Source organism: Condylostylus longicornis, unplaced genomic scaffold, assembly GCF_029603195.1.
Source record: "Condylostylus longicornis isolate FDR11 unplaced genomic scaffold, ASM2960319v2 ptg000155l, whole genome shotgun sequence".
NCBI classification, from domain to species: Eukaryota; Metazoa; Arthropoda; class Insecta; order Diptera; family Dolichopodidae; genus Condylostylus; species Condylostylus longicornis.
This window is the reverse complement of record NW_026578123.1, coordinates 40,553-56,767: the sequence shown is the minus strand read 5'-3', so window position 1 is coordinate 56,767 and position 16,215 is coordinate 40,553. Positions and strand designations below refer to the sequence as shown.

The window sequence follows — 16,215 nt, the reverse complement described above, 5'->3', positions numbered from 1 at the left end:
TACAAAATATTAAGCATAAAAATATTTTATTTGCTATCAACACTTTTAATGGACGACGATTTATATACAAAATGATTTTCTTATAAAACTTTTTTGGAATTGAGAGGCTCCCGCTCATTATAGGGGCCTCATACTAAATGTTGCTGAAATTTATTGAAAATTTTCGTTATTCTTATAATAAATTTCCTCTTCTTCTTTTGGAATGTCAGAACGTCTTCATAAATTGAAAAATTTATTATAGAATTTTGGTTTTTGGTTACAATTGAATATTTGGATTAATAATTTTTCTTCGGTTTGTGTTGTTGTTAATTTTTTTAATGCATATTATAACCATAACGGAAGAAAAAACGTTATTAAGATCATAATAATTTTTATATTTTATTAAATTAAAAACAGTTAATGGATTGAAGAAATTACGAAAAAAATTCACTAAAAATACCAAAATTGGATGCAAAAAAAAAATGTTATTTTTTGGTTGAATAAATTTTTTCCAGCTAAAAACAAAACAAAAATTAATATTAACGTTGTAATGGTGGTGAAAAACCTACTATACATACATTCTTACTACTGTTTTTCCATTTAAGTGAATTTGAATGTAAAGTTTCGACATTGAACAAATTATTGGATTCATAAAAATATATTTTTTTGTGAGTAATATAAAATTTATTAAAAAAAGTTATATAAAAAAGGATGTATTTTAAGTATAAGACACTAGAGCAAAGAGTGATATGTCAAAATTAATGATTTTTGAGCTGATTGAAAATCTTCGTATCTTCGTATATAATCGGATTACAGTCTTTATAATAAAATATTATTACCTGGATACATAAGTTTTATATAGCTAGTATGTTTTTTGTGTTTATGTTCAAATTTATTTTGACAGTCTTCATGCTTAACTCATTTCTAAATTACAGTAGTACGAGCATCGCCGTATAATTTTGTCTTATTGTTTAATTTTCGCGTATTACAAATAAATATGTGTCGTTCTCACATTTTGAGACTAGATATATTTCGAAAAATTTTATAGACTCTCCAATTTCAGATTGAGTTCAGCCTAAAGATGAATTCCACTTTTGAAGGCGTTCAGAGTTCAAGAAAAGGTAATATATTATGTTCTGTTGAAGCAAGTACCTTTTTGAGTATACGGTACTAGCTCTCCGATATCGCAACTGTTTTTAAACAGCATTTTCTCAACTTTAAGGAACTGCTATCTAATTCACTTACAGATAGCTCTAGTTGGGTACTGAAGCGAGCGCCTGTTTGAGTGCCCGCTACTAACTCAACGACGTTTTTTGAATAGGGTTTTTTCAACATTGAGGAACTTCTGTTCAATTCACTTACAGATAGTTCTAGTTTTGTACTTGAAACATAAAAACAACAAATCGGAATTGTTTTCTTGACGATGAGCTGTGTGTGATGAGGTGGATGCCACTGTTCGATTCCCTTAAAATCTATAGTCTAAAAAGTTTATTTTTTCTCTAATAAAAATTTTGATTATTTGAATTTGGTTTGATTTATTGAAGCGTCCATAATACGACTTGAATTGAAGGTGAAATCTTCCAAGACAAAAACAATTTGGCTTGGGTATTGCTCTTGAATACTGAATTTTTAAATTTATTTAAAGCTCAAAATTGTAAGTTTTTGCTTGTACCAATATTAAAATGAGTTATAAATTAATGATAAACATGATGGATGCAACAGGAAAATTATTTTCCGGAAAATACCTAAAATTTTTTCTAATTCATCTTGAATCATTAAAGCAAAACGTATGTACTATTGACATATATTGTTTTTCACATAATATTTCTAATAAATTTATGGAATTATATAACTTAAACCATATAATGTGCATGTTTATAATTTCGTATAAACCAAAATATTAATAAATGAAATTCTTTGTTTCACAGAAAATTGCTCGGTTGTAGGGTGAGTGAGGTGGCTAAATTATACATATAACAATATAATTAAAATATACGTAAATATTTAAATATTAAAAACTCCAGGACCTAAGGGTAATGGATAATACCATGCCGAGTACCTTATATGCAAAATGTATTACATACTTTCCGAATACGTTATTATCCTTAATGTACACAATCACAATTTTTACCACAATAGAATGTTTGAGTTTTGTTTTTTCGTTATTAATATTAAAAATAAATATTGAATTTCGAAAATTTCGCATAAAAATAAAAATATTTAAATTAATATGTAAACATACGCGGAACGTATGAAAACCACCATTTTATTTATATTTAAACTTAAATTTTTAAAAATTATTAATTTTAATTAATTTTCATTCAAAAAATGTCCCAATTGCAAATGCAATTCTTTGTGATATTTTGAAAAATTTAATCGAAAATGAACGTTTTTCCTTCCCCAATTCCCATGGGAAATTAATTAGAAAAAATTTTTTATCAATTTAATTTCTTTATTACTGGCAAACATTTTTTAATATCACAGAAATTTAAAATATTTGGAATTAATTAAATTAATTGAACTGAAAATTGAATTAAAAATTTTTTTAAAAAAAAACTTTGTTAGAGCAACAAGACACCTACGATTTTTTAGATTTAATTTGTAAATCAATTATACAAATGTTCTCAATTGCAAAGTAACGAATCAAAAGAAATAAGATTTTCTAAGTTGCGTTTAAAAATAATTATGTATACATATTTGTTGATCAAAATCGGTTAAGCCGAAATTAACATGTACGAATACACAAACAAACCGGCAGACCTAGTATCTTCATAAAAATAGTCTATTTAAGCTATTTATGGAGAAATTAGTTTTCACCGGAAACTTGACATCAGAAATTTGATGTTATCACATACCATTTTGATATGCGAAAGCCTTTTATTTACGAGTCTCATTAAATTTATAGACTTGTAAAACCGGGGTAATAGTGCACCGCGACCACGTATAAGAACCTTCTCACACTCTTCCAGAAGATGTACTGAAGTCTGACCTTTTTCCCCACAGAACCTGTACGTCTTTTAAGTTACTAGGTCCAGCCCACTGAGGTGCCCCCTAGGTTTGTAGTTACACTACACGGTGATAATTCTTACCTGATAGAGAAAGATCCCTAAAATCTTTTAAATCGCTTCTGGTCATAGTCTCTCAGAAGCTCCGTAGCATGCAGCCCCCGAAGAATTGTTTTCTATTGTTCGTTCTCAACAAATAGTAAGTGGTCCGATTCGGCAGAAGGGCTCCGGCCCAAGAAGAAGTATGTTATCCTCCCTCCTTCTGAAGACAGGTCCACACTGTCGTAGAGGGTCAATTTAAACTCATGGACTATGTAAGTTAGTCCGTAACGAAATTTTTTACTACTTTTTTTATTAAAAATTTCAGGTAATTTCAACCTGTAACTAACGTTAAATGCTTTGTTTTTCACTTTTAGAAAAATTTCCTCATGTTTTGAATTTTATTTTCATGAATTTTTTTTTTTAAATTTTTGCCTTATACCGAAAGAAAATAACTCTCTTACTTAAAGAGAATTAAATAAAAAAAAATACAATTAATTATTTTCACCTCTCTTTTACAAAAATCATTGCCAAAATAAAATAAAAAAAAATTAATTATACATGCTTCCCGGGCGTCTTCTAAATTGTTATCAAGATATTTGTATTTTCCTTTTTTTTTTCTCAAATCTTTTTTAATTATTTCCGGAGGGTTTAAATTATTTCTTGTGGCATTAATTAATTGATTTTTTTCTTTAAATTAAATCATCATCATGTCAGTGAGTTTGCTTACCTAAAAGAAGAAACTCACATTGTCTAATACCTATACACGGTATATATTCAGTGAAAACTCACATATACATTGGAGATATGGGAAAAGAATCTTCTGATTGAGTTCACTTAAATTATTTTATTTTATTATTATTTTTATGTAATTAATAGGTGAAACAGAGATAAAATAAATAAACAAAAACTGTAATTGAGTAATTTACTCATTTACTCAGATAAAAAAATGTTCAATATTTTATTTGAAATTATTAGAGAAATTTTCTTATTTGAACAACTCAAATGCTAATATTTACAGTTCAAGTTTATAAATTGAAAAAAGAGCAGAGAGGAAAGATATTGAAACTAGTATTAAAATATATTTGAGAGTAAATTGGTTAATAAGGGATAACTTGGATTAGAGCTTAAACAGTTTAAAAATATTTTTGAGTTGAAAAAGTACGAGTTCCGCTTTAATTTAACTTCACAAGTTAACCTAAAAGAATTTTATTGAATATCCAATAATGAGTAGCTGTAGACTCTCATTTCTTGGTTTAAATTAAAATATCACATTAACTGAATCAAAACACTTATATTATTATATTATCGATAATTAAATTGGCATGGCAATACTCAAATATATTACATATAAAATAAGCACTTTCCTCAACAATAAATTACTTATAAAATTTTATGAACAAAATTAATTTCCGCTGCATTTTAAAGATTTATTGTAAAACGAGTAAAAAAAAAATCAAGGTCATTCAATAAATTCAATTACGTATTGCAATATTTTTTATCGTCTGAATATTTTAAAAAATAAAAAAAAAAATTTTCAATTAAATTTAATTGTTCAAATATAGGAAATGCTGGAAATTAACTGGCGTTTATGATGACACATTTTAATTCGATAAAAAAATTGTATATACAATGATTTTTAAATGTATATTGGAAAAAATTTTAATGACATCCTGCCGAATGGGTTACAACAACACTGGACAGGAAAGGAGTTTATTACACATAATCGTAATTTTACGAGTTAATTTCTTGTGAAAAATTTATTGAATTATACAGATTTATATTATTGGGAAGTAGAAGTTATAGATTACATTTTGAGATTTTATTTTGTTCAGTACTTTACTCAAGGTCCTTAGTAATCAAAAATTTATTAAAAATGAAGGTGTATTATGTAGGTTCCAATATAAACCTTACTTAGGTTCATATTATGTAATCATAGTTTTGAAATATGTAAGAAAACTTCGAACCTGCCTTTAGTTCATCTATTATTAATTTTCTGTCAACTACAAAAATTAGTTGTGAACAGAACCTGAACTAGTATATACTAGTACACATTTCTATGCCTCCATTTGGGTGTTGACCCCGCACAACCGCGTTAAGTAACGTTCTTTTCTAAAAGTAAATTTCTTCAAAATCTTAAAATTTTTTTAAACAACTTTTAGTATTTTGTTTCGAATTCAAAGCAAAAGATCTGGGTGATAATTCGGACTTAATTCGGATTCGGATTTGACATTTAACTCGGCTAAAGTAAAAATTACTAGCTTTAAGAAAAATTTAATATTTTTCTTGTTATTTTAAGATTAAATTAAGAGTTATGTTTTGATTTTCTGAATCAGTTATAGCAATGAAATCACTAGAGGCCCCTAGAGATTAAATGTGTAATTTTGTTGATGCACCTAACTTAGGGTTAAATATAATAAATTTTTCTTAAAAAAAAAATAAAATGTCAAAAAGTGTAGAAAATAACAATTATTTTTGGTGATTAAACTAATTTCAACGATGGCTTATCATCATTGTTGCCCTTTCAAAGTACATAATATCTCTAAATAGATATTACACATAATCGTTATATAATTTTGTTACACCCCATTAAAATTTTAAATAAATCTTTTAATTCTTCTGAATAATAAAAAAACAAAAAAAAAATCAACAGGATATTTTCTTTTATATAGACACCTTACACTTTTAGACATTTATAGAGAGTATAATACAATATAAAATATTACTGTTATATAGGTACATTAAAATTTTTATATTCAAAGTTATCAGGATAAAATGAAATTTATTTGTAAAAGAGAACAATAAAAATTTGTAAAAAAAAAATCTTTAAGCAATATCGGAGTAAATCTCTCTTTTTTTTTTTTGCTTTTTTAAATACCCTTAATCCATTTATAAAATTGACTCTAAAATTACTTGTATAACTTTTCGGAAAAAAGTTTCATTTTTTTTCTGGTTCTAAATTACTTCGAGTCATCATTATAAAATATTATTTTTGAAACCGGAATATAACAATGATGTTAAATCTAAAGGACATTATTAAAATTAGAATGAAAAAAAGAAAATTTGATTTTGTTAAGAAAACTCTTATATGAAGTGAGAGAATCTTTGCCCACTTTATTTTATTCTATACGTTAATTCCTTTGATAATATGAAATTTATGTTGAATGAAATATTAATTTTGAAATGGACGAGTTCAATGTACGATAAAATTTTCAAATATTTTTTTTTTAATCTCGTTTTTCTTGAAATTTGTAAAAAATTCCCTCACATGGGTGTTGGAATGTTATCAGACGTGAGAATTTTTAATATCTTCAATAATATTTCTAACACATTTGAAAAAAGTATATATATGGAAAAGGTATATTACTTTGCGTATTCATCTATCTTTCTTCACGTCTGCTTACCGAATTTTTTGGCAGAGTGCTTGAGAAAACTAATAAAGTCTCTGTAGATTCTGTGAATTTTGTTTCCTAAATAAAATTTTTCTATATCCCCTAATTTATAAATATAATTTATTATTATAATAATTTATTAAATATTAAATTCAGCCGCTATATTACAATTACAATATTTTTTAAATTATTTAGACTCTTAAAAGCCTTACCAGCAAGCGACTTTCTTAATCAATTCGAAAACGTTCTTTGTTAATACTAATACTAATAAAAAAATACATTTCCTAAATGTATGCAATAGTGAATTATTTATTATTTCGGTATAAATTACGACCATAAATATAAGTTCTAGTCGTTAAAGTGTTTAAAGGAAATGACGTACCATTTTACAAGCCCTAATTGTTTCCGTTGATTACTTGTTCCTGTTTTTTTTATAAAATCGTTCTATTTTTACATGACAATTAATATAAAAGAAAAAAATTAAAATTAATCCGATTTAAATTTTGAAATTAATCTATTTTTTGATAGAAGATCAATGCCTCTTTACAATAGGAGCGAAAATTTGATAAAAACAATTTTTTTTTTGTTTATTATCTTTAAAAATAAAATTAATAATTTGAAAATACAACTTGTATGTAGGCTATAACGCCTAAATTAATACTAAATTAAATTTCCGGTTAGTTGAATTTTTCTTCTTTTGTTTTACTAGGCCAATAAAGTGCTATTTTATTAACGCAAGAATTTAAATTGTCCATCAATAGCAACAAAATAAAATAAGAATTCTCGAAACACGAAGATGATTTGATATTTTAAGAATAAGGAAAAAATTGCCTACCCTTAGGAGTAATAGTTGTTAAAATTAATAATATAAGGTAGGTAGCTTTACACTATTTAAGTTTAAATTAATAAAATTAGATCTAAAAATCATTTGACATTATTACCTTATCATTTGAGGTCACATATACATAATCAATTCATAATTATTATATATACTTAACATTTGTAAGTTTGCAATCACTATTGTTTAAGGAGCTAGTTCTTGAAATCCCAATATCCGATGCAGAATGGCAAATCAACGCTTGTTTGCTTTGTAAATATTTTAAGAATAAGGAAAAAGTTGCCTAAGCTTAGGAGTAATATTAGATATTGCCTAACTTTTGGAGTAATAGGAGAAATATTGAATAATAAACTCAACCTTTTTGATTAAGAATTGTTGTCAAGAAAAAATGTAAGTTTTTGAGCCTGTAACAATAATTTTTAATTTCTAGTAGATAACTAGCATAAATTATTGAATCAACAATATGAAGTACCAATTACGGTCACGGGTTTTAGAATCAAGATATCCGCGTATAGTTTAAAATATATTCGCCTACAATCACCTATTTAAAAAAATAAGTTCTTTTATACTAAAAGAACTTATTTATCTTGAAGACAAGAGTGCAATAAACACAAAGTAAATGTTTTCATATTGAAACCTAATCTATATTAATTCGTTCGATTCGTATACTCTTAGGCACAGTTCGTACATAACTAAAATATTTCCGGGTTAATCCCATAATTTATGAGAAAATGAAAAAATAAATTTATCGAATTTTTAGAAAAACCATTTTTCTTTATGTTTAGAATCCTTTTATAGTCAAAAACAAACTTGTTAATTTTTTAACTCAAGAATTTCTACTTGTTTTAGTTTTTGCATTTTGCTTTTAGGAACTTGAAGTTCTGATTTTTTTTTTGCGGTTATTCCCAAATGTATTTTAGTTTTTGGGTTTTCCTTTTTTTTTAATACCTTTATTATTTTTCATCAATAAAATTTTATAGTTAATCTATAATATTAAGAAATCTATAAATGAAGGTTAAATAAGATTACAATACTAAATTACAAAAGAAATCCTCAAAAACAGAAAATTTCGGAAATTTAAAAACTATTGTGGAGATTATATAGAAATAGAATTTTGTTTTGATTTCTGCACTATATACAAAATGTAGTAAAATTTTTTGCCATAAAATTTTTTGCCTTTTATTAAATTTCCCAAGAACATACCAGGAAATGAAAATTATTTACTTTTCTGTTTTTAAAAGCAACTATTGAAATTGTTAATTAAAAATATTTTTATTAAATATTATTAGATTTTTGGTATTTATTTCTGGTTTATTAAAAAATTTAATAGAAATTTCATTATGCAAGCGTAAGAATTTAAATATAATTATATGTTGTGCAAAACAGATATAAATTAAATTTTATATTCCTGGCCTCTCTCGGATTATATATGTATAAAATTTTACATTAATAATTTTATATTTTTTTTTACATTTAAAATTTTACACTTTTGATTACATATTATTTGTATTTGTACCAAAATAACAGGATTACTCTCATATTTTGCTTTTATGGTAAAATATATTCATATAGATTAGGTCAATTATAGTTCAATTTATTGTTCAAAATGGGCAGGTCGTGACAAAAGAACCGCGTCATAAAAATTGAAACAAATTGAGAAATACCATAGAAGTCCTGCGATTTTTTCTTCAGTATAATTCTTCAGTATAACAAGTAAGTTTAGGCTGTATTAAAATCGCTTCGAATTAAATAAGGCAAAATAGCATATTCTTAAAATGTCTAAATACAGAGCACAACAAGCTTAGATTATAATATAAATAATATTATTTCTTATGAAATTTTGCAAATATAATTCATAAGATATAGTAGTAATAATGGCTATTCTAATTAAATTTATTCTCTGTGTAAAAATATAAATAATGCAAGCAGTTCTACAATTCAAATAGTCCAGGAATTTTTTTTACTATAATTAATTTAAATGGGCTGCACATTATAGATTGCAGATTACTAAAGAAAAATATGGGCGAACGAATATTTCGACTCAAAACAGAGTTGTAGTCCTCTCATATATCTTACATATGTACTCAATCCTGTTACCAAGTATACACCCGGCGACATAACTCAGGCGATATCGTTCTTGAAATGGGTTAAGAAACGGTAAATTTAATGTAATAATTTGTTATGCACTTTTAAAACAAAAAAAAAATTAAAATAAACTCACCTTTATTTTTTATTCATTTCTCCCAAAATCATTTTATTTTTATATCTAGAATTTTTTCTTCTTTTAAATTTTAACTAATTAAAATTTCACCAGAATAAATTTCATTTTATTTTATTCTATACACACATATATATACAGTAGTATAACCAATATTTAATTTGTTAAATAAAATTAAATTAAATTTTATTTTTCTCTTATAATTTGTTTTTTTTTTTTTATTTTTGAACCCGCTATAAAATTAATCATAAAAATTTTTATTAATAAAATCACCACCAACTTAAAATTACTCAAATAAAATTTTCACCATTTTATTTTTACTTGTTATTTTTTGTCTTTTTCGCACACAAACCATATACACATTTGAAATAGTTTTTTTTATAATTTTTACTGTTAATTTTATTTAAAATTTTATTATTAATTTAAAATGGAACAAAAATTATAACAATAAATGACAAGAGATGACTGCTTGTCAAAGCAATTCAACAACAACATTAACAATAAGAGCAGAAACAAGAGACAAAAAAAAGGTTACTTTTAATTGAAAAAACAATAATTTTTAATTAAAAATATACACAGAAAAAAAAAAATAATTTTTTTTTTTTTGAAAGAGTAAGAACCCCGCTAGTAAATGAAAAACGAACGCCAAATTCGGGTTGCTTTTACTTTTGTATTTTTTTTTTTTTTTGTTATCCTTTAAGGTTAAAGTAATAAATTTTATTTGTTTTTTTAAATCCTTAACTTACAGTTATTTCGAAGTATATATGTGTATAGATGGGTGTATTATAAAGGTAACGGTATTTTAAATAATCGTTTGGTTATTAATTTTTGGCTTTATTTTTTATTGTTATTTTTTCAGAATGAATTTTTACTACTTTTTCATTTTAATTTATAAAATTTTATTTTGTTTTCTAATTTTTTTTCTTGTATTTTCTTATAATTCACGAAATATTGAGGCTCCCAATTCAATAATGTTGATTTTCAAAAAAAAATTTGAATTTCTGCTCATTTAATTGTTTGCTAACCCCCACCCCAGCTGATTCAAATTTAATTCTTATTAATAATTTTAAATATACTGCTTAATTTCTTCTTTAAAATCACAATCTTAACATTCTTATCTATTCAATAGAGATTTTTAAGAAAAATACTCTAATTTATTTGACATAATACTATGCCCTTTAATTTTTCTCGATTTCACTTTAAAATTAATTTTCGCCCAAAAACAAAAAAAAAGAAAATTTAATTTAAATATTTCCGAAAATTATTATTAACCGATATCCTTACAAATTTCCAATATATTGATAATTTTATAAGATTTCTTAAATATTTTCCGTAAAGACAACCGTATAAGATGCATTCTTGCAAAAGACTAAAGAATAATAGAAATATTTTGATAGTAGGTAATATTAATTTTGTTTAAAAGTGACGATACTTTTTATATTACAGGAATAAACTACATTGGATCCACATATTATTATTGTGTATATAAAATTTTGGAAAGGATTCAAGAATGAATACAAATGAATTTTGGAAAATTAAATGAATCACAATAAATCATGAATTCATTTTTGGAATTATTATCCATTTCCATTGATATTCAAAAGGATATTTTAATATATTAACAAATTAAGGACTTGTGGAACATAAGTCATATTCCAAAATGCAATGAATTTATTTAAATCAGATTGGAATGTTAAAAAAAACCGTTAACCGTTATTGGAAAGTAATATTGTATACTTACTTAAACAGATGATGAATGAATTTTCATTCATAAGATTTTTATTGTTGCGTATACGTGGAAAATATGGAAATAGTAATGAAAAGGAAGAAAATGTAAACAATGTGGAATTTAGTTTAAGCGCATGTTTTGTAAATCACGTGCTTTTACATTGGATATATTTACATGCGATGGTATAGATATAAAGATAATACATAGGTGAATTAAGAATTATATACGTTATAAATGTATAACAATCGAAGAAGGATAATTTTATATATATATATAAAAATTTGTTATTTTCAATATGTGAATGAAATAAGTGAAAACACTATTGCTAGAGAGATGAATATAGCGGGCTACATTGAAATTAATGAAAATCTAGTTTAAAAATATGCCGCGAAATAAAGTTTAGAATATAAATTCTTCTTGATTTCAATTATATGCTGTGAAAAAACCGTCGACAAAGTCCGGTCCATGGGTAGCATGCGGCTCATTTAACTTTAAGATACGGCTCATCATTTTGCTTGCAAGAAAATAATATATTGGATTGCAACTATTAAAATTTTTTAAAAAAATTCAAGAACTCAGCCATAGATAATAGGTATGGGTACATAAAATTCCATACAAATTCAGTATTTGTCGAAACAGAGCCGATCTATAAGGTCAGTTGAAAATATCATTTCTCCTTATAAGTAGGTAATGTAAGAAATTCGAATGGTCCATATACTCATACTCATAAAGTAGATATTTGCCCATAACCCACAAAAGTTTGCCGATGTTTGCTGTAAAATATAAATGTCAGATACCAAACAGAATATATTTCGACATAGTTCTACACTTAATGAATAGTCATATTGTACACATTATTATATTTCGAAGATGCAGTAATAAGGTTTTATAAAACCGATAAGTTTTATAAGGTCGATAAATTCACTCTCCAAAATTTCATAAAACCTTTGTTAAATTTTCTACCTTTTTCTTAAAAAAAAAATTTTATGTTTTATTTGTTTTAGACAACTGTGGGGTTTTGCCAAGAAGACTCACATTAACAAACTTCAAATCTTCCATAATAAAATTATACGGGGCATGGTAAATGCGCCATAGTATATACGTAACAGTTACATTGACAGGAAGTTAGGAGTTCCTTTGGTTGTAGATGAAATTAGGAGTTATGTTACAAAGCATAACGTCTAGAACAGCATAAAAATATAGAAGCAGCTCGGCTGCTAGACAATGGAGTTATGACATTAAGACTTAAACGAACAGGACCTTTCGATTTAACACGAAATACCAATTTCCTTTATGGAAGATCAAATACCTTCTTCCTGTACGGAAAAATCAAGTTAGCGCTGACGTGCAATGGAATAGCAATGGTCTGTAGGACCAGTTTTATCCGTTCAGAGTTTAGGTGATTTTTTAGGGTAGGAATCACGTCCCCTCACTTTTGGAGGAAAAAGGCAGGGCGTTCTTCTTCGTCTTTCGGGATTTTTTTACCTAGTAGAAAAAAAAATTTGTCTTAGAGACAAATTCACACATATTCAAATATTCGAACCTCATAGGTATAAGAAATTTTTGATATTCAATGCATAATTACGCATCTAAATTATGTTCGAGTTAAAATAATAAAAGTACCTCAATGTAGAGTGCCTCGCGGTCTTTCCAACAAATTCATTATCTAAAATTCTAATAATAATCTTTCGTATCTTATATAAAGAACTTTAGAATTCTTGTGTAGCTAATCCAATTGATTTTATTTTGTTTTTTGTTCAGATCTTATTTTCTCTTCAATTGTAGCTTATATGACTACAATTATTTACCGTTTCGTTAAGCATTCATCTTCGGAACAAAATATTTCGGGATTTCGGGGTAACCCATTTTTAGCTACATTCGAATATATTTGCTGCCTTTCTCGGAACTTATTCCTACTTATAAGGCACCTAACATAAAATTTTCAATATTATATTTTTAAAAGAAAAGTAGTCCTTTTTTTTTTACTTATTGTTGTTTAAGAAAAAAATAATGTAGGCCAATTTAATTTCAAATTTTTGTCATTTAAATTTTAAAAATTAAATTGTAAAAGAAATAAAATTAATTACTCAATTAATAATGTTTTGGCTTTCAAAAATTTCAAAATTTCCAGTAAAATTTTCATATAACAACAAATTGGTGGAAAATATAAATTTGTTATTCTCAAATTGTTTTAAAATTCGTAATTATAGCTTAGTAACGCGTATGCAGAATTTTAATTTTAAAATTGATTCACAATTATACAATAAATAATTTATTAAATTTATTTTAGTACGAATTAATAAATTGAAATCAGAAGATAAAAATAAAGCAATGAAATACATTTGTGATAGACTAGCAGTACAAGAAAAATTTAGAAAAAAATTAATTATTGGAAATAATCAATTCAATACATCATTAATTGGATTTATTCGTAATGAACTTGACCATGGAATAACATTTTTTATTGGGCGACCAACACATAATACCGATATTTTAAAATCTTTTGGGATAATTATAAATACAGAAATTTTACAATGGGATTTAAAATTTTTGAGAAATTTCTCAGAATGTATTAAATGTCCGAAAACAAAAGATTTTATAACATTATGGGGCTTTTTAATTAATAATTCCAAGATATTTTCCAAGTAAGTATAAAAATTAGTTTATATTTTTTTGTTTTTTTTTATTTCTTTATAATTTTCCTTATAAAAGTGGAATTAATTCTCTCTATTTTATATACATACATACATATATCAAAGAGCCTAAAATCAAAAACTAAAAAGAGGATTTTGGGGCATAGAGATGTAAATTTTTTGGTTCGTGTTTTTCCATTTGATTTATTGGTTTGATAATGATTTGAAAGAACGTGCCGCGGTAAATTAATTAAAAGTGAAATTTTCAAAATCCCTTTAATATACATTATTATTCTTAGCATGTGCCATGTGTATATATTCTAGATATACAAAAAATTCTATAAAAAATATTTTCAATAAATAGACTTTCTAGTTTACCTTTATGGTGTGATAGTTTCCATTCCTATATTAATCTATTTTGTTTAGAATTTTAATTTTCGCAAATAATTCTGATTTACACGTTTAAATTTGATTATTAAAACTTTCAATGAATTTTTTGTTTATTTATATACATACATATTATGTATATGAAAATAAATATATATTTTATTAAATTATCTTCTATAGAGGCTTATTTCGTATATAGGCTCAAACAATAGATTTGCTAATAATTGTTTTCCTATTATAGATTCAATACAAATAGAATATTTAATATTGCACATGTTTTTGTTAATGAAAATAATAGTAAATCATTTCATCCAGATTTAAATGCTCACAATATATCTTGTATACTTGTTGATAAATCATTAAATATTGCAAATTTACGTGGATATCCATTAGTGGTAATGTTATGTTCAAATAATGATATGAATGAAATTGCTGAAGAATGTGGTATGAATTTATTTTATAATTTTCAATATAATAATTGTAAATTATTAAATGAAAAATTGAGGATATCGAATGCTAAAATAATCGAAACAAATTGTAATATGAAAATTTATATAAAAAAGTTTCCTGAAAATAAACGTATATGATTTTTATATTATATACATAATTATATTTAATTGAACTTGACTTGATAATACATAAAGTTCTTAATTGAATTCCTTAGATAATATTGTTAGATAAGCTCGATATTTTTTTTTTAAGAAATTCTTTCAAGATTATGCTACATTACTTCCTTGCTTAAATGTTTGTAAAATCATATTTGGTTCCGAACAATTTGCGAGACTACATATCAAAAAAAAAATGTTTAATTAATTTCTAGAAATTGCAATCATTTTGGTTAATTTTAATCACTAATTTGTCTTATTAAGAAGATTGTCCAAAAATTGGCATTTTTCGGAATCTGACGTATTATGATATTTTAAGGAGGAAGAAATGAAGCAGAAAAAATAAGTTTCTCGTATAATTTCACCTTCATTGTAATTATCTTTCTTAAATTTTGAAACAATTTCGTAAACAGGCGTACAAATGGAGAAACAAGCAAGTGGATAGTATTAAAAACATAATAAAATTATCAATATATCAATTTTGTCCCGCATAAAAAACAATAACGTATATTTTAGCATGAATTTGCGCATTTATTCAAAAAAAAAAAAATTCAGACATCATTCGAGTTTATTGTCACTATTATTTTTCCAATCAAAATAAAAATATTTTCAGAATTTTCTTCAACATTACATAAAACTTAAGTCTTGAAAATGAAAAAAAAAAAAACGAGGGCAGATATAGTTGACTGTGTCAACTCTACGATACCCGTACGAATAAATGATTTTAAATATCACATATAGTTTTATACAACCTCTTGATTTTTATATATATAGCAAAATTTTATATATATATATGGGGTAGTTACCATACTAAAAATAATAGCCAGATCCCCAAATTACTCTCCTCAACATTTCAGTTTTGTAGCTTCAATAGTTTCGGGACTATGAGTAAAAAACTTATGAAGCCGTACTATGATAACCATCATAAACAGTCGAAAAATTAACCGGCATAGCAATATATTTGCTTGCCGAAAATTTTAAAATTATGCGCTGAATAATTTCTGAAATACAGTCAAATAAATTTTGAAGTTGTATGGCAGCTACTCGAACCAGTACCTCGATCATATCCCATTTAAATAGAATTCCGACATTCACTACTGTTATTTCGGATTTTGTAAGCTTAACTCAATTAGTTTTTGAGTTATTGTTGGATCAGACGGATGGACGATCGGATAGACTCAGAATTTGACGCTGATCAAAAGCATGCACTTGTGTCTATATCTCAGAACATTTTTTTTTTTGGCGTTACAAACAGTAAGGCAAATTTAATATACCCTTCGAAAGTTCGTATATAAGTTTGACATTAACTGTCATTAATCAAAACGAATAAGTAAATATATTTATATAGCAATCAAAATATTCTAAAAAAATATTATATGAAAATGTTTAT

The 16,215-nt window shown here is 25.3% G+C and overlaps 1 protein-coding gene across 1 annotated transcript in view; it reads right to left on the bottom strand.

Moving 5' to 3' along the window:
• The window catches only part of LOC129615955 (neuropeptide CCHamide-2 receptor-like), an 84,702-nt gene extending 75,102 nt beyond the window's left edge, over positions 1–9,600 (bottom strand). Inside the window, exon 1 of the mRNA XM_055531397.1 lies at positions 9,475–9,600. The gene's annotated coding sequence lies outside the window, so the exon portion shown is untranslated. The remainder of the gene's footprint in view (positions 1–9,474) is intronic.
• Between the last annotated feature and the right edge of the window lie 6,615 nt (positions 9,601–16,215).